A 19,757-nucleotide genomic window follows, 5' to 3' on the forward strand; every position below is an offset into this window, starting at 1 on the left:
GGAGAGAACACTCATAGTATGTTCACCAGGAAAATACTTTCAGAGAAATGGAATGGTGTAAGAAATTCAGTCCACGGCATGGACGACGGATGGAACCGTGGATTTAATCCGTCATTTTTCTCTTCTTTGGAAAAATTCCCACTGACCGACGGATCGATCGATCGGCGCGTTTGTGCAGCCCACCACGGTAGAAAAGATCTCCTCGAACTGGTTGAGCCGAACCATTCCCCCCCTCCCCTCTCCCCCACCCTCTCTCCCGCACCCGCACCCAGACCTAGCCACCACCAATGTCAGCGGCGGCGCCGCCGCCGCGCCGCCGGACGTGGTCCCCCTCCGCCTTCCGCCCGATGGCCCAGTACGCCTCCTCCGCGCCTCCATGGCCCGCAAGACCTGGAGCCACAAGCGTCTCGCGCCGGGGATTCCGACGCCGCCTCCACGAGCTCCACCCGGCACCCCCCGCGCTCGGGTTCCTCCACAACCGGGCCGATGAGGACGAGCGCAGCCCCTGCTTCATCCCCACCGCCGCCTCGTCCTTCTCCCTCGTCGCCCGGACCGCCGCTTCCGGCGGGCCATCGGCTGCCGCCACGGCCGCGCACCTCTTCCTCTCCAAGGACAGGTGCGACCACCTCGTCCTCGACTGCCTCGCGGGCCCTTTCCGGGTGGTCTTCCTCTTCGCCGTCGAGGGAGACGCCGACAACGACGCGTATGCTCGACGGAGACTGGCGGCCGGGGCGAGCTGACCTCGATGCGCTGCCAAGGCGAGTTCTCCATGGAATTCTCGTTGGCAGGTCTCTGCTCTACTCCATGTCCACGGGGACAGTGCGTCGATCGTGGATCATGACCTGGGAAGCCGCGACCTGACTCTGTTCGGCCCACCACCAGACAAGCACTACAAGCACGGATGCTGTCAAGGATGGGGATTTTGTCAACGCCTTTGAATGCGTTAGCCACAACCTCATGATCAGGTTAGGGATCTACCCTTGCACGCCTCACCTATTCGGTGCCACACACAAACATTTGTATGGATGACATTGTGGAAAGAAACTTTTCTAGTTCGTTACTCTTTAATTAGGATCAGCCTTGGTTTCTATTTGCCCTTAGTTGCTTTGGGCTTTACAGTTTTGCAGTTTAGGAGATGAGTGTAGAGCAGTATTAGATGTTCTACGACGAGGTGGTTGCCAAGCGGGTGTTGTCTTTCAATTGTACTAAATAATTTGTGCAAACACTAGCTAGTTATTAGAACAGAGCTCAACAGAACATAGTTAGCAGCTTGGGTCATTAAAACGGATGATGGAATAACTGTAGCTGCGCCACAAAACTTTCATGGCCTTATCTAATTACGAAAGGTTGCTGCTCTACCCGGCCATAGGAGGCACTTGCGCTCTTTTCACCATCGCGGGCCGTTAGATCTTTTTACTGTTGTACATTTTGACTCTCTGGCGTCTCCCTGGCCACCCGTTCTCGTTCACGTTTGCACAGCCTCCAGGGGTAGATGACTGGTGGATCCTTTTACGTCCATTTTACCACAATCCAGAGTGTTGAATAGATCTTTACTGTTATACATTTTGACTGCCTGGCATCTCCTTGGCCATCCGTTCTCGTTCGCGTTTGCACAGCCTCCAGGGTAGATGACTGGCGGACCCTTTTATTCACTATACAGAGAGTTGAGTAGCTTCCTCGGTCACTTCGGTATTTTCACAGAGAGAAAGCGCGGTGGCGACCAATCCCTTTCCTTCATCGAGCCCCGCGCCCCCTCCCCGTTGTCCTCTGCCTCCCCTGCTCTAGAAACCCGGCGCTCCCCTCCCCACGTTCGCCTTCCCTGCACTGCGCCGCCCGGCCTGCCTTGTCCTCCTCTCGCCCCTTCCATGATCAGCACGACGCGAAACTGACCGGGGACGTACTCGCCTGCCGCCCGCTGGAGAGGAGGAGCCTTCGCTGGTCCCGGGCCTGCGCACCATGGCGCACAGCGGAGGGGGCTGCTCCTCAATGGATCTGATGTGGTCTTAGGCGTTGCAGCTTCTGCAGGTCATCCCCACCGGGTCCGCACACCTCGCCGTCTCCCGCCTCATCCAGTTCTAAGACGCAAGTCCTCCATATTCTCCTGCAATCGATTTTAGCTATTTGCCTGGTTTAGGTGGAGGATCTGCCTGCTGCGTGCTGTTTGGCTGGTTAACGTGAAGGATCTGGTAGGGGGCGCACAGATGGCATTGCGAATTTGGAGAACTAAGGCTATTGTGTGGCGTACATTAGCTGTTTAGTATCATGTGCAAATCATATCTTGTGGGGTTAAACGTGTCATAAATGTTTTATGCTAATCACTTTTGATTTGTGTGTTGAAGTAGTAAGATCTCGAGACCAGTTATTGAATGGGCAGTAGTATCTTTTTTACCATGCTGGGAGACAATGTTCGACATGTATCACATGGGAGGCTTGAGAGATAAACTGTTAGCTGAACCATATATGTGTGTGGATGTTGGGGTGGGGTGGGGGCTGGCAATACTATCATGCCATCCTTACTACTCCCTCCGTTTCTAAATATAAGTCTTTATAGAGATTTCAATACTGACTACATACGGATGTGTATAGACATATTTTAGAGTGTAGATTACTCATTTTGCTCCGTATGCAGTCCGTAATGGAAACCTCCAAAAAGACTTCTACTTAGGAACGGAGGGAGTAAATAAGAACATGCAAAATTGAACCCAACTTTCCCATGCTCGCCATATATGGTAACGTTTGTCCTAAATTTCTTTTTAGCTTTCAGGCTGGTGAGTTTTTCTATGCAGCTCAAAGAAGCGCTGTAGCACAAGGGGGGCAATTGGAAGCAAATCAGTTTGGTCAGAATTCACCGGAGAGTCCTTCCTTGGAGCAGGTAAAAATATTGTTTCAGAAACAGCATCCCTTCTTGCCCTGTTCTTTTATCTCTTCCTGATAGTTTGTTGGTCGAATGTATAGGATTCTCAATCGGCAGGTCAGGAATCATCTCCCCATTCAGCTATGCTACATGTTCTTTGGTCGGTTTCGCATTTTTGCATTTTTGATAGTGACACTGAACCCCTTTTTGTACAAGCTATAAATAGAGCATCAGAACATAAACATCATGCTGATAGACCAGAAGGGGTTCAGTATCACTATAAAAAATGCGTACAGGCTTAAACAGGTCTATATGTCTTTTGCTTATATTCTTTATTGGCAGCTAGGCATGCTCATAGACCAGGATTCTAAAAATTGGTTCCTAAAGATACATGATGTTTATGTTCTATTAGATAATTTTATTCCTTTGTAATTTGGTTTTAAAGATATAGTTTCAGAATGTAGTCGTTTTGCATCCATCAAGCTTGCCCTTGTTACAAATAACTGTCCTTTTGTCCTCGATTGTTACTTTCACAGTTTTTTAGCACTACAAGCATTATTGTTCCAGTTTTTTCTTTATGTATTGATCATGCCCTTATTTTTTCTGCCTTTGTAGCTGAAAGATTAGTGAGATAGACTGAATTCTGAACATGTATCATCTGTTCCATGTGAGAGAAATCGCATGTCGATATCATCTTGAAATAATCACAGCTGGGGGGACGAGGTTGGTAGCTGAGGGTGATGTGCAGAGCGGGAGGAAGGAGGTGTGAGGCTTGGAACTCTCCTTGTGAAGTGCTCAGGGACAGCGGTGAGGAGCATGGCAGGTGTCCAACCTGACCTCCTCGGCAACAGCAACAAGGGTGGCCGCGGTGACAAGGGAGGAGACGACAACCAGCAGAGCAATCAGATCGCTAAGTCTCTGATCCCGTCACTTCCTGCTCGATTCGCTTGGCTCCTGTGCTGATTTCTCTTTGGTTTCCCAGGTTTGTTGTGGTTGCAGAATGGCGCAGAGGAATTGGGAAGCGGACTATGGACATGATGTGAGTTATCTTTATGTGTTTTTGGGATGCTTTTGCTACTTTTTCTTGCTGTTCTACTTCGGTTAATTTCTGGTGGCGGGTCTTGCAGGCGTGATGTGCACATCCATGACTATTTGCTCAAGTGAAACATCCAAACGGCCAACCTGTTCATGGTGGAGGGGGCCATGCCTGCTAAGTCCTCCAATTCGTAAGTATCCACTGCTGCTGCTTATGTTTGAATATACTTTATGTTTGGAAGATTCACAAAATGTTATAAGCTTGCTCGATGCACTTTACTATTGAAAGATGCATAAAACGTGAAGGAAGAAGTCACATTGTGATTAGTCGTTTTGATGATTGTACTAATTTATCTCTTAAGTTTGCTAGATTCTATTGATGTTTTCTTCGAATTTAAAAGGATCCTATGGATGGCTCTAAAATATATGTTCTAGAGAACCAAATATTTTCTACTTGACTGCTCTGCAGATGCTCATGCTGGCTGCTGGGGCGAGCTGACCACGATGCTCTGCGAAGGCGAGTTCTCCATGGAATTCACACAACATTCCAGCGTTCTCGTTGGCAGGTCTCTGCACTTCTCCATGTCCACGGGGACAGTGCGTCCATCGTGGAGCATGACCTGGCAAGTCGCGACCTGACTCTGCTCGGCCAACTAGACAAGCACTATAAGCACAGATGCTGTCAAGGATGGGGATTTTTGTCAACGCCTTTGAATGCGTCAGCCACAACCTCAAGATCAGGTTAGGACTCTACTCTTGCATGCCTCACCTATTCGGAGCCACACACAAACATTTGTATGGATGGCATTGTCGAAAGAAACTTCTCTTTAGTTCGTTGCTCTTTAGGTTTTGGTTTCTATTTGTCCTTAGTTGCTTTGGGCTTTTGAGTTTTGTAGTTTAGGAGATGAGTGTAGAGCAGTATTAGATGTTCTACGGCGAGGTGGTTGCCAAGTGGTGTTTGTCTTTCTTTTGTTCGGGGGCAAGCCTGATTGTGTGTGTTGGCGTTTGAGGGGTTCAGTGGGTCGAATTAGTGTTATTGTTATTCGATAGAAATACTTCAGAGTTCAGAGTTAGGACCTGTCATCTTTTGGCATGATATGTGTATTCTGATGAACATTCAGTCAAAGTGCAATTATTGGATTAAATAGATGTTATACTATTTGAGAAGAGTTATATGCCTCTGCTGTTGCCAGTTATAAAATGTGCCGTTTATTTGTATGGTATCTTGTAATTGTACTAAATAATTTGTGCAAACAGTAGCCCGTTGTTAGAACGGAACATAGCACCTTGGGTCATTAAAACGGACGATGGAACAATTGTAGCTGTGCCACAAAACTTTCATGGCCTTATGTTATTTCTAACCTTAAAATTATAGACTGAAAATTTACACCATTGTTTTCACCTAGGGCTCCTTGTTATGGAGAAGGTGCTCTCGAGGGTGTAGCACACTCAACAAACATGGATGTGCCTTGCTATCCAAAGATTCTCCTAGTGATGTTCCTAAGAGGGCACCAAATGAAGAATCGGCGAAGGGTACAACCCGCAAAGATGATGCTGGGAACCTTTGACCTCTGATAGCAATGTTGATGGTGCTTCACCTTCAGAGAAGGTGAGTCCGAATAATGTACTGTATATTTTTTACTTTATTGAGATCATTGTCGGTGCCAGGACTGCACCATTGTGTGGTGAAATGTGTGAATTCCACTGAGCTTTGCATTGTTCATTAGGTTCTGTATGATTTTTCACTGGTATGGGGTGATTTGTCAAAGAAGTGGCATTGCAATATCCCCTAGACAGTCATATTACCCACACAGAACATGTTCATGTGCTTCTGTATGTGCGAAGTAACAGTCTTGTGTGGGACTTGGAACTCAATAGAACTTATCTCTTGAATTTACATCATCATTCTTTAAGGGGCCATTTAATTTTGGGTTTAAAACCTGTCTAGCAAGTGGCTGGGTGTTGGATGGATTGGCCAAGCGCACAGCTAAAAAGGGAAATGTGCTGTCCATGACGACCCATACATACTAAAAGTAGTGTCACCTGGTCTCCGCACCCCACTGCCTTTTTTTTTCTCGAGAGTACACAAAATGCATACCATATTTATATGGGAGGCAGCAAAGTGTGTTACAAGAATAGCCTCTTCACATTGCAACCAATGCCACAGGTCAACACCACACCACAAGCCTAAGAAGCTACTTTGTCACAAAATTTTGTAAACACACTGCTCCAGCAGCCATCCAAGTCTGGAGTTCATCACGAATGTGAATCACAAGAGCCGGGATGGATCACTGCTGTTTCCAAAGTTTCCAAACAATGAGGATGACCACCGAGTCGAATTCTTTCTTGATGATCTTTGGTAAGGGTTTTCTAGATCTCAACCACAACTCCTCAAGGTAATCATCAGTAGCCACTAGCCAGGATGGCCACCTGGATCCTAAACTCCGTGAAGCATCTGTGGCTTGATTCCCAGAGTGTTGCGCTAATTAAACATGGTCCAGGTGGCTCAGTGTCGTTTCCTTCTGTCCTTTGATGCCTTATTTCACATTACATCTAATCTGCAGCTCCAGCTGCTGCCAAAGGTCAAGAGAGGAGATCCCTCGTGTGGACTGAAACGCGAGAGGGGTTCGATCTCTCTTCCGCGCCAACAGTTCCCGCCCTTTTCTTCCCACGCTGGACTCTGTTTCCTGCCTGAAGCCCCAGCCCCTGTCTGAGGCGTCTTGATTTATCTAAGGCGGGCAGAATGGCGCCTAGGCTGATGACTTGGACGCCCTAAGAGTTAAAGTGGACGCCGTAGACACATGACTAAGGCAAGGCCGTCGCCTTGTGACCAGGGATCACCCTGACGCTTAGGCATCGCCTAAGCGACACCTTAGGGACGCCTTAAAAACCATGTTTTCCTGTCTCCTTCCAATCTTTCTTTTGTCAACTGCATATTTCACCCTATGGAGAATTTTACCTCCTCCCCCCCTAAAGAATTGCAGTAAAAAAAGGTTATTTTGGTAGTAGAATTCAAATCCTGTTCCATCTCCAAACACAAAAACAACTACTCCCTCTGTCTGGTAATACTTGTCGGAGAAATGGACGTATCTAGATATATTTAGTTCTAGATACATCCATTTTTATCCATTTATGCGACAAATAGTTTCGGAGGGAGGGAGTAGGTAACTGGTTCTTAACCTAGGCCCCTCCCCATGCAAGAAATAGTTGCATGTTTTTCATGGGTATGTAGCGCAACAAAAAAAATCTGCAATTAGAGGAACAACATGCATGACGTATGTTGACAAAATGAGAAACGGAAAGCAAGTTTGAAAGATGAAATATAGCCAAGTTTTTTTTTCTCGAATACACATGAGGCCTCTGTATAATTGCATTAAGGAGAAAGAAAATATTTACAAGGAAAACCTGACACACCCCACTCACCCCCCACTGCTAGAACAGGGAAAACACGTGCCTGTTACAAAAACAAAATGACCTGAGCTACCTCAAAAACTACCATTAGGTGGCAGCAGCTAACAGCTGCACCAAGCCCCTTGGTCCGGCCATGCATTAGAGGTGTCCTTCCTCCCAAATTCGTCTAAGCACCAGCTAGGCACTCGATGTAGCACCATTAAACACACAGTCATTTGATGCTTCCACAACATCCATGCCCGCATGTGATCAGTGAGTTAAGCCCCTGTTTGAAGTTTCCCAGAGTCAAAGAATTGATTCTCAGCCACCAAGCACAGAACACATCATTCTTGGCGTGTGGCGAGGAGTCTGGTAAACCGGAGCAATAGAAGATGATGCACCAAACTTGTTTAGAGAAGACACAGTTTGTCAAAATGTGTTAGATTGTCTCTGTCTCTTGATTACAAAGACGTCATTGGCTCAGGTGGGGCAGACCCTTTCGTGCTAATCTGTCGGCAGTCTAGCATCTATTGTGCGCTGCTGACCAGAGGAAAAACTGACACTTCTTTGTCGCCCAAGACTTCCAGATAAGCTTCCATGGCTGAAAATAAACAGCCCATGGAATAAGGCCTTATAGGCCGAACTGGTTGAGAACTGTCCGGACTCTGTGAATTTCCGTGTTCATCTTGCACATCCGGTGGCAGCTTGACAACCGAGATCAACTCCCAAATGTGCAAGAACTCAGCCAGGGCTGCGACCATGAGGTCGCCAACAATGTCCTGCATCCACCTATTGTCCAAATGAGCCTCCTTCATGGTCCACTTGTCCACTCTTCGCTTAGGGATTACCGGCTAACTGAGTCATGAACATGTATAGAGAAAGCAGCCCATGACTTATCCGGTTGTGTCTTGGGCAGCCATAACCATCATATCCTCTGCGCCAATCCTAAGGATTTTAGATCATGGATACCAAGCACCCCCGAGCTCTTTAAGGTGACAAACTTTAGGCTAGGCAACCAAGCATGTCCACCATTTGCCTCTTTTCTACCTCTCCAAGGAAGCCCCGCCTAATTTTGTAAATCTCTTTGATGGTGCACGGGGGTAGATCAAGGGAAATAGTAAGACAGACCACGTGGAGGTCATGGCATGTTCCACTTGGACCAATCTAAGATCCCCGATTCATGAGGTCAGCCTTCCATCCTGGCATAAGATCGGCAATACAGTCAATGAAGGGCTCCACTTGTGCCTTGGCTAATTTCCTTCAGGCCTTGTTCGGTTGAGGTGGTTTTTGAAGGGGAATGGCAGGGTTTGAGGGGGATTAGATCCCCTACAAGCCAAAATCCTCTCCAATCCCCTTGGGAGGAGGATTAAACGAACAAGGCCTCAGGAGAGGGGAACACTGAGATATTTGAAGGGGGAACTCCTTGATTTCACAAGGCATGAGCTGCTGCACCAAATTCATGTTTTCCTCGGAGGATTGGATGGGGGTGACACTGCTCATCTGAATGTTAGTTTTCAGACCTGAAGCAACACCAAAAACACGGAGAATCTCCAAAATAAGATCAATGTCTGAGGCAACCAGTCTCAAGAACAAGATCACATCATCTGCATAGAGAGAAACTCAATGCCAGAGTGGGCGAGGGCAAGTGGTTGCAGGAGACCGGCATCACTTTCTCTTCGAATGATAGCATTTAGGACAGAATAACAGACAACATAGGGGAGAGAGGCCTGTTTGGTGCTGAAGTTCTTCTCTGGGCATCCCATTTAGCAAAACTCTAGTAAATGAAGTATAGAGTAAGGCACTGATCAGGTGACACCAGATAGGCCAAAAACCCTGGTGTTGCATTACCTTCAAAAGAAACAACCAAGAAACCAAATCGAACGCCTTGGCATGTTCCAACTTAAGAAGAATGCGAGGGAGTTTCCTTTGATGAAGGTATCTCCCTGTTTGCTGCACTAGCGTAAATATAACCAAGTTGTTCATCACATAGCAGAATAAACATGTATGATTTGTCGATTTCGGACAGCATGCAAGCATTCAGTAGTAAACTTCCACACACGTTGCATATGTACTCTATAAAAACCTAAAAGATCACATTGTCGTCACACAAAGCTCCGGATGCACTTTTTAACCATGACTGTTGCTCATTTTCTGTTGCAAGTGGCATGGACCTAAGGATGGAGAGAAACAGCAGTATATCCTAGGGAAACGAAATCTTGCTTGAAGTTTGCGATGCCTCAGACAACTGATCAAGCCATTGGTTAAATTCATATGTATTAATGAACAACATAAAACCGTCTCTTAAACCTCCTCTATGATAATTAACTAGACAGATAAATTTATAGGCAACTTAATATGAAATAGTACTCAGATTTACATATTAGCTATCTAAACCCAGTGGCGAGTGTGCTGAACTACAGTTAGGAAAATTAATGGTATTGCTAGTCAACATGTATGTACTGGTACAAAATATTATAATGAGACGTGTTTTTCGTTCATATGCCTAGAAAGTAGAAACCACGAAGTTGGTAACCAATGCTATCAAGGAAGGGGACTTCGTCAACACCTTTCGGACCAGTAAATCAGGCACATAAGCAGCTGTCCGACGAGGGAACCGATCCTATCAAGGAAGGGGATTTTGTCAACACCTTTGAATGCGTCAGCCACGACCTCAAGATCAGGTTAGGGCTCTACTGTTGAACGCCTCACCTATTCCGCGGCACTCAAACATTTGTATGGATGGCATTGTCGAAAGAAACTTCTCTTTAGTTTGGTACTCTTTAGGACCAGCCTTGGTTTCTATGCGTCCTCAGTTGCTTTGGGCTTTTGAGTTTTGTAGTTTGGGAGATGAGTTTAGAACAGTATTAGATGTTCTAAGACGAGGCGGTTGCCAAGCAGTGTTTATCTTTCTTTTGTTCGGGGGTGAGTCTGATTGTGTGTGTGTTGGCGTTTGAAGGGTTCAATGAGTCAAATTAGTGTTAGTGTTGTTCTATAGCAATACTTGAGAGTTAGGACCTGTTATATTTTGGCATGATATGTGTATTGTGGTAAGCATTCAATCAAAGCGTAATTATCGGAGTAAATAGATGTTATCCTATTTGACAGGAGTTATATGCCTCTGGTGCTGCTAGTTGTAAAATGTGCCATTTATTTGTATGGTACCTTGTAACTGTACCAAATAATTTGTGCAAACACTAGCTAGTTATTAGAACAGAACTCAACAGAACATAGTTAGCAGCTTGGGTCATTAAAACGGATTATGGAATAACTGTAGCTGCACCACAAAACTTTCATGGCCTTATCTAACTAGTAAAGGTTGCTGCTCTACCCGGCCATAGGAGGCACTTGCGCTCGTTTCACCATCATGGACCGTTGGATCCTTTTACTGTTGTACATTTTGACTGTGTGGCGTCTCCTTAGCCATCCGATCTTGTTCACGTTTGCACAGCCTCCAGGGGTAGATGACTGGTGGACCCTTTTACGTCCTTTTTATCACTATCCAGAGTTGAATAGATCTTCTACTGTTGTACATTTTGACTGCCTGGCATCTCCTTGGCCATCCATTCTCGTTCACGTTTGCACAGCCTCCAGGGTAGATGACTGGCGTACCCTTTTATTCACTATACAGAGAGTTGAGTAGCTTCCTCGGTCACTTCGATATTTTCACAGTGAGAAACCGCGGTGGCGACCAATCCCTTTCCTTTGTCGAGCCCTGCGCCCCCTCCCCGTTGTCCTCTGCCTCCCCTGCTCTAGAAACCCGGCGCTCCCCTCCCCACATTCGCCTTCCCTGCACCGCACCGTTCGGCCTGCCTCGTCCTCCATATTCTCCTGCAATCGAGTTTAGCTATTGCCTGGTTTAGGTGGAGGATCTGCCTGCTGTGTGCTGTTTGGCTGGTTAAGGTGAAGGATCTGGTAGGGGGCGCACAGATGGCATTGTGAATTTGGAGAACTAAGGCTATTGTGTGGCGTACATTTGCTGTTTAGTATCATGTGGAAATTATATCTTGTGGGGTTAAACGTGTCATAAATGTTGTATGCTAATCACTTTTGATTTGTGTGTTGTAGTAAGATCTCAAGACCAGTTATTGAATGGGCAGTAGTATCTTTTTTGCCATGCTGAGAAACAATGTTCGACATGTGTGTGGATGTTGGGGTGGGGTGGGGGCTGGCCATACGATCATGCCATCCTTTCTAGTAAATAAGAACACGCAAAATTGAACCCAACTTTCCCATGCTCGCCATATATGGTAACGCTTCTCCTAAATTTCTTTTTAACTTTCAGGCTGGTGAGTTTTTCTATTCAGCTCAAAGAAGCGCTGTAGCACAAGAGAGGCAATTGGTAGCAAATCAGTCTGGTCAGAATTCACCGGAGAGTCCTTCCTTAGAGCAGGTAAAAATATTGTTTCAGAAACAGCATCCCTCCTTGCCCTGTTCTTTTATCTCTTCCTGATAGTTTGTTGGCCGAATGTATAGGATTCTCAATCGGCAGGTCAGGAATCGTCTCCCCATTCAGCTAAACTACATGTTCTTCGGTCGGTTTCGCATTTTTGCATTTTTTATAGTGATACTGAACCCCTTTTTGTACAAGCTATAAATAGAGCATCAGAACATAAACATCATGCTGATAGACCAGAAGGGGTTCAGTATCGCTATAAAAAATGCAAAAATGTACATGTCTTTTGCTTATATTCTTAATTGGCAGCTAGGCATGCTAATAGACCAGGATTCTAAAAATTTGTTCCTAAAGATACATGATGTTTATGTTCTATTAGATAATTTTATTCCTTTGTAACTTGGTTTTAAAGATATAGTTTCAGAATGTAGTCGTTTTGCATCTGTCAAGCTTGCTGTTGTTACAAATAACTGTTCTTTTGTCCTCGATTGTTACTTTCACAGTTTTTTAGCACTACAAGCATTATTGTTCCAGTTTTTTTTTTAATGTATTGATCATGCCATTGTTTTTTCTGCCTTTGTAGCTGAAAGATTAGTGAGACTGACTGATGCTGAACATGTACCATCTGTTCCATGTGAGAGAAATAGCATGTCGATATCATCTTGAAATAATCACAGCTGGGAGGACGAGGTTGGTAGCTGAGGATGATGTGTAGAGCGGGAGGAAGGAGGTGTGAGGCTTGGAACTCTCCTTGTGAAGTGCTCAGGGACAGCGGTGAGGAGCATGGCAGGTGTCCAACTTGACCTCCTCGGCAACAGCAGCAACAAGGGTGGCCGTGGCGACAAGGGAGGAGATAACAACCAGCAGAGCAATGAAATCGCTAAGTCTCTGATCCCGCCACTTCCTGCTCGATTCGCTTGGCTCCTGCGCTGATTTCTCTTTGTTTTCCCAGGTTTGTTGTGGTTGCAGAATGGCGCAGAGCAACTGGGAAGCGGACTACGTCTACGGACATGATGTGAGCTATCTTGATGTGTTTTTGGGATGCTTTTGCTACTTTTTCTTGCTGTTCTACTTCGGTTAATTTCTGGTGGTGGGTCTTGCAGGCGTGATGTACACATCCATCACTACTATTTGCTCAAGTGGATCATCCAAACGGCCAACCTGTTCATGGTGGAGGGGGTGATGCCTTCTAAGTCCTCCAATTCGTAAGTATGCAGTGCTGCTGCTTATGTTTGAATATACTTTATATTTGGAAGATTCACAAAATGTTACAAGCTTTTCCGATGCACTTTACTATTGAAAGATGCATAAAACGTGAAGGAAGAAGTCACATTTTGTGATTAGTCGTTTTGATGATTGTACTAATTTATCTCTTAACTTCACTAGATTCTATTGATGTTTTCTTCGAATTTAAAGGGATCCTATGGATGGCTCTAAAATTTATGTTCTAGATAACTAAATATTTTCTACTTGACTGCTCTGCAGATGCTCAGGTGCAACCTGGAATGATTGGGTTTATGACATTGGGTGGCAGTATAATTCTCATGCTGACGACAATTATTTTTTTGACGAGGATTCAGTGGTTGTCTGTGGCATGTGGTAGGTTTGTTCCCATCCTCCAGCCTCCCCATAGATTCTTCATTTGGAAAACTAATGGCTTTGATTGTGGATATCATAGATATCGTAGATTGTGCCTCAACTTTGCTGCTATCCTTAGATCACCCTTCTGGCATCGGCACGGTTCACTCAATTTGATGTTGCAAGCCCTAGGTCAATACCTTTTCTATTTGATTTCTGCTAGGAGCGCTTATAACGTTTATTTTTCATGTGCTTGGATAAGAACTACTTTAAATTTATATCGTTGTTTGATTGTTCCTGCCTCATCTATCTTTATCTGCTTGCTTGCTTCCATTTCGGCTCTAGCTAAACAGATAAAATATTCCTTTGGCCCAAGTGTTAGCTATGTATGTGCGTTTAGTCAAGTCTTCTTTGTATGGTCTTGTCAAAGCCATGGCTGCAATGTTGTGTCTTAAACGCTTTCTAACTGAAAAGCAGCCTCTAAAAGTCTAAATGCAGTGTGAACCGAAATGGAAATTTTGGATAATATATACGTGTAAGGATTCAGTTTTGTGCTATTTATGATAGTCCACCGCATCTACCAGTAAGCTGTGCTGTTGAAGCTTTTGTTGATCAGATGATACAACCTTCTGAAGAAGATTTGAGGGGCTGCACTTGTTCATATAGGGTGCTTATAGCTTCTGTTCTTTCAATCAGGCATTTATATTTCTGTCTCTTTAGCAGATCGTTCTCATGTTACGGCAAAAGTAGATTAATTAGGAAATTTGCAGCATGTCATGTGTTGCAAACTATTTTCACTATCCATGCACAAATGAGATACTCTCATATTTCTACAAAAGTACCTGAAGATTTGTTTGGTTTGCTCTGACTGGTTTTGATCATTTCAAACTACTCCAGAGCATACTGTTTTGCTCTCTCCTAACAGTGATGCCTTTCAGTTCAACTAGGAACTCATCATTATTGGAGTCTTTCATCTGTATATACCAAAGCAAGGCGGGAGAAGAAGCAGGTGAGTGGCCTTTATCGTGTTTCTTTATGGCCCTCTCCTCTATTTAATGGTCAATACAGTGTATACCTTGAAGCATGTGATGTTTCTTTCAGTTTATATTGTGCCTTGCATCATTTGATAGACATATAGCTGACCCTCTTATTCCATCCCTCCGTCCTTGAAAGAGTGTACTTCCAACTTTGTTGGAAAGTCAAACTTTTTTATATTTGACTGTATTTATACAATAATACATCAACATTTATGCCATCAAATTAGTAGCATTAGATTCATGATAAAATATATTTTCATCATATACCTATTTGGTTTCACAAACATTGATATATTTTTGCACAAATCCAGTCAAACTTTGAGATAATTTGACTCTCCAATAAAGTTGGAAGTACACTCTTTGAAGGACGGAGGGAGTATGTAATACTTTGCTAAAGAAGAATATATTAGCAGTTACTGTTTGAAGGATTTTTACTGCTTCAGCTAGCCATTGTATAGGTATGGTGCTCTATAGATGGTGTATCAAAATGCGTCAATGATCACGACATATTCAGCTTTTTCCACCACATACTCCTATTATAGTTTGCTCTGTTGGTTAGTTTTAAACATTTTTAGGCGCACATCAGTCAACATCTCCTGCATGGCCTTTTAAACCTCAGTTTTGCTCTGAAAGGTCTGCGATGATTTTTTTTCTTTAGTTTTGTGTTGATTCTGTTTTTTGTAGTTAAAATAAGTGTGGTGTTAGTTCACCATGCTGCTATTCATTATGGAGTATACAAAATTCACAAGAATAGGGTTGCTTCTTCAAAACTGATTTTATGCCTCTTGAAGCACCTTACGTGATTAAATTTACAAAAAAGACGTTGGTTAAGTGGCACCTACAGGCCAATGGGTAATCCAAGTATCACTCACTGTAACTCTAATCAACTGGAACGCTTAATTGTACTTAACTTCTTCCAAACATTGATGTTGATTATTAGTACTGGATGGTTATTTTGCATCGCGATTGATGTGTGATTAGTAGCATGAGAGGTAACTCAGGCAAATCACTTAAATTTACCATGGCGGGTGAATATTGGTTTTTAGTTTTTATGTTTTGTTTTTGCGCAGATTGATTGATGAAGGAAACACATGAAAAAGAGGAAAAGAGCAGCTAAATGATTGATGGGGCATGTGACTTATCCCTGTTGGTTCTCCTTTCCGCAAATTAAACCAATAATCAATATTGTCAGTTTGAGAGTATGCTGGATGTGAGAGTTAATGAAGAAGATCACTCATGCTGTTGAAAGTACACAAGCAGTCACTGTTAAGGTCTACCGAAAAACATGTAGGTGAGGCCATTCATGTACATCACCTTTCTCTTTCTTTCTCCTTTTCTTTACCTTGATTCAGTCTGTAACGACAGTGCTTATTTAGATTGTGCACATTGAGCAGAATTATTGGAGCAGAATGGATCTATCTCTGCGTTTCATATCATTTTGCTTTGCCCTTCTCTTGCACCAAAGAAAGAAATCTTTGTTTATAAACTTGCGATTTTGGTATTGTTTTCTGAAGGCAGACCACAGATTTTCATGGTCATGCACATTTAGTGTTGTTGCCCCTTCTCTGTTCCAAAAAGACCCCATTTTCACTGAATAATAAATTGTTTTCCCTTATTACCTTTATGCTTTTCTCTCTCTTTTCCATTCCAAAAATAGATTTTATTTTGAACAAACGGCAAAAAGGTTTTGCTTTATTCTTGCAAGGATAGAGAGTATTTTCTTCAGATCGCCCTCTATCAAACTTGTGAGCATCTTTTTTTTTAACTACAGTTCAATTTGTATGCTCCTATACTTCCCTTATCCCTAGCCTCTCACGGACCTATGTGAGTTTTCCCTTTACAGATATGTTTGGGAGCCTTTGTTGCAGCCAACAAATTGTTCCTCAGAAATTTATATTTAATTCTGGTGATTAAATATAAAGCAATGCCTCTTGAAGTAGTTCCTCAGAATCTTCTACAGGACATATGTTTTTGACAAAGTCTACATGACATATGACTAAGACAAGACTCATGCCATAAGGTTCTCCAAAATCCTTTGTTCAAGCAGAAAAACCTTTTTACACAACAACCTCATTTTTCTCCAGTTTGGGGATGGCAACAGTTCTACTCACAATGGTGCTGCATGCTGGAAGTACTCATTATCCTGTTGGCTCTACTCTGGTGAGTTCTCCCCTATTGCCCTCTTTGATTATTTGCCTCCATGTGCCGAACCTGACCCCCCTTCAAAGTTTATCATGGTTTTAGTGGTAGTATGACTGGTTTACATTTGTAATTTTCATGTTCGCTAGAAAGTGTTTGCTATGAAATTGAGATTATTGAGACGAATGTTGTTGTATAAGGTCACACATGTTTCTTACCTTTATAATTGGGTGATCAACTAATGGCCTTCGTTATATGGTTCGCTTCGATCCTCCCCCAAGGAATAAAGTCTGCATCGTCTATTTTGGTTTATTTAAATCCTTGCCAAATATTTTCTTTTGAGGAAAATCCTTGCAGAATGTTAATGCCATCATATGCTCTAATTCTCTGGTAGGCTGATTCGACGTGCTTATTTGACAATTCAACCGTTACTTACTAATAGTTCTTGGCACGGATGGCGTATGTAGCTATTGGGAATGTCTACTTAATCTGTGGTCATCGGCAGTTATTAGTATTTAGTAACATCTTGCATGATTATGTTGTTGGTAATAAAAAAGAACAGTCAGTTTCAGACAATATAAGGCAACTGAGATATGGTTTTGACTGTGTCATGTTTCTAGCGTACTATAGGTTGATAGCATGCTTCTAAGTTCTACATAGTTATTCTAATTGATTGTCTCTTTAAGTGTTGATGTAGGTGGATGTTTGTGTAGATATTACATTTTGCTGGCATGATTTTGACATTCTTCAAAAGCCTTTATGTCATCCGGGATGCTGTTTGGCTTGATATTCTTCAAAATTAGAGACTTAAATTTTCAGTTGGCTGATCAACCAACATGCAATTATTGTAGTATATCTATACTAACAATATCAGTTGCCCATTGTAAATTATTGGAGTGGCTGATGTTGTGCTGGTTGTTGGCAAGAAGGTTAGGATTAGGCACTAACTGTTTTCCTATGTTCATTGTTTGTGTGCTTATCTAATGGCATTTTGAGAATCTCATGTCCCTGTCATGGTATGTTCATCAATCTCCTGTGTACTTATCTAAGCATTTGTTTCCTTTCGGGCCAATAATGAAATAATCTATGTGCAAGACTACAAGTACTCACATATATAATGGTTACAAATACCCACATCATTCTCAGTTCTAATTGACTTATTGCGCCATGGGTGCAACGGGTCATCTAGTGTTATTTATAACCTTGAAATTATAGACTAAAAAATTTACGCCTTTGTTTTCACCTAGGATTCCATATTATGGAGAAGGTGTTCTGGATGGTCCTAACACGCTCATAAACATGGATGTGCCTTGCTACCCTCCGGGTGGTGTTCCTAAGACGGGAACCAAATGAAGAATCGGTGAAGGGTACAACCAATAAAGATGATGCCGGGAACTTGACGACCTCTGATAGCAATGTTATTGGTGCTCCACCTCCGGAGAAAGGTTTGTTTGAATAATGTACTGTATCCCATTGTTCCTTTCTTGAGACCATTGCCGGTGCCAGTACTGCACCATTGTGTGGTGAAATGTGTGATTTCCGCTGAGGTTTGGATTGTAGGTTTTGTATGAATTTTCACTGGTATGGAATGATTTCTCAAAGAAGTTGTCGAACTAACTGAACCCAGAATTTAACGTGACATCGCAATTCCCCTTACAGTCATATTACACACATAAAACTAGTCATTACTCCTGTATGTGCAGAGTAACTGTCTTGTTTGGACTTGGAACTCAATAGAACTTATCTCTTGAATTTACATCATCATTCTCTATGGGGCCATTTAATTTTGGATTTAAGACCCATCTAGCAAGCGGCTGGGTGCTGGATGGATCGGCTGAGCCACAGCTAAAAAAGGCTGCCGGTGATGACCCACACATACTAAAAGTAGGGTCACCTGGTCCCCTGCACGCCACCAACTTGCAACCCAGCGTGTTGCGCTAATTAAATATGGTCCAGGTGGCTCAGGGTTGTTTCCCTCTGTCCTCCGATGCCTTAATTGAGATGCAGAGATTAGTAGAATTTTCCTGTATCCTTCTTATCTTTCTTTCTTCATCTGTGTATGTCACCCCATGGAGAATTTGACAAAAGCAGCTAACTGAAGGAGTACCAGATTTGGTTATCGCCTAAAATTCAAATTCTCTTCCATCTTAACTGGTTCTTAACTTAATCCCCTCCCCAAGCAAGAAATAGTTGCATGTTTTCTACAGGTGGTTGAAAGATACTAGTAGCTGAGTACTTCACAAATCTTCTGTGTCATGCAGCCCTTTTGTTGGGTTATCTTGAGACCATAATTATTTTAAATGTACATGACTGTGACACGTTGTTTAGGGTCCACGTTCTCATATATCCTTGTTCTTTATGTTGCTGTAGCATGTGGAAGATCATTTCCTTTGTTCTCTGAATTACATGCACTTTGGTGAACAAAAAGTATGATTGGTGTTCCTGGTGAAACTGAGTGAAGCTAGAAGATGCTATGAGAAGGAACTTGCCAAGACCATTTGAAGAACAGCCTGATCTCCTGCATGAGGGTAACATTTTTATTTTGTGTAATGACCTAGTAATTATGATAACATGAACTCATTGTTTGCAACGTAACCTAGTAAATGCGTTTAGGAACTAGAGTTCATGTGAACTGGAAACTACTTAGCATCCTTCAATGAATCAAAGAGAACATTATGCAATTTTCTTCAGTGAATGATTCACTTTATTCAGTATCATTGCCTGCTTTTCTATCTTAAAATCTTCATCATTTATAATTAGATTATTAGTTGGATAAACCATTGTGGTAGAGCTCCCTTATTGCTTTCTGCAAATATGCAGCATAATCAGTAATATGAGGAGTCATCCTGTTACGGACAGGTATCAGGGGCAGCACTATAGCTGCAGGCCCAAATCTGCACCACAGTCCATAACCACACCAACAGCTGTGACGTAGGCAGGCACATTGCCAATCCTTGGTGGCCAAGAAGTCCTAGTTTATCCCTAGGAAATATATCTCTATTAGGAAGTTGTCTTTACTCTTTCCAAGATTTGGTTTGCTCTCCAACTTATGTGATCACTCTGATCTATAATAAGGGAGGATAGGTTGTATTAGGATTATCAATCAAGAAATAGAGAGAATTGTCCCAAACTGGGAGTTCAGAGCCTACAGTGTCACGGCTGGGGACGAGTCCCTACGTGCGCCTGAGGGCGAACCTCGCTATCCCATCCGACCATTCCCACCTCCAACTCCACACACGCAGCGTCTTGGTATCAGAGAGGACCTTCCTTGGCCACCCACCACCAACAGCCACCATGGCCGACCCTGTCACCACCGAAAACCTGGAATCGT

General features: G+C 43.3%; 1 long non-coding RNA gene across 48 annotated transcripts in view; it reads left to right on the forward strand.

The window, feature by feature from the left end:
• Positions 1-244: 244 nt before the first annotated feature.
• Positions 245-19,757, forward strand: part of LOC119270645 — a 61,193-nt gene continuing 41,680 nt past the window's right edge. For 10 of the 48 annotated variants that reach the window (XR_005134204.1, XR_005134199.1, XR_005134196.1 and 7 more), the window contains exons 1-16: positions 247-965; positions 2,765-2,872; positions 2,956-2,971; positions 3,470-3,893; positions 3,982-4,080; positions 4,359-4,630; positions 5,296-5,498; positions 11,562-11,669; positions 12,256-12,687; positions 12,776-12,877; positions 13,158-13,271; positions 14,189-14,259; positions 15,358-15,578; positions 16,131-16,447; positions 17,674-17,871; positions 18,797-18,954. This is a non-coding gene — a long non-coding RNA (uncharacterized LOC119270645). Of the gene's footprint in view, positions 966-2,757; positions 2,873-2,955; positions 2,972-3,469; positions 3,894-3,981; positions 4,081-4,358; positions 4,631-5,295; positions 5,499-9,786; positions 9,961-11,561; positions 11,670-11,752; positions 11,812-12,255; positions 12,688-12,775; positions 12,882-13,157; positions 13,276-13,350; positions 13,443-14,188; positions 14,260-15,357; positions 15,579-15,663; positions 16,033-16,130; positions 16,448-17,673; positions 17,872-18,796; positions 18,955-19,757 lie in introns of all 48 variants that reach the window. The other 38 variants (XR_005134206.1, XR_005134200.1, XR_005134213.1 and 35 more) reach the window with 27 other exon arrangements.

The sequence above is a fragment of the Triticum dicoccoides genome, chromosome 3A (assembly GCF_002162155.2).
Source record: "Triticum dicoccoides isolate Atlit2015 ecotype Zavitan chromosome 3A, WEW_v2.0, whole genome shotgun sequence".
NCBI classification, from domain to species: Eukaryota; Viridiplantae; Streptophyta; class Magnoliopsida; order Poales; family Poaceae; genus Triticum; species Triticum dicoccoides.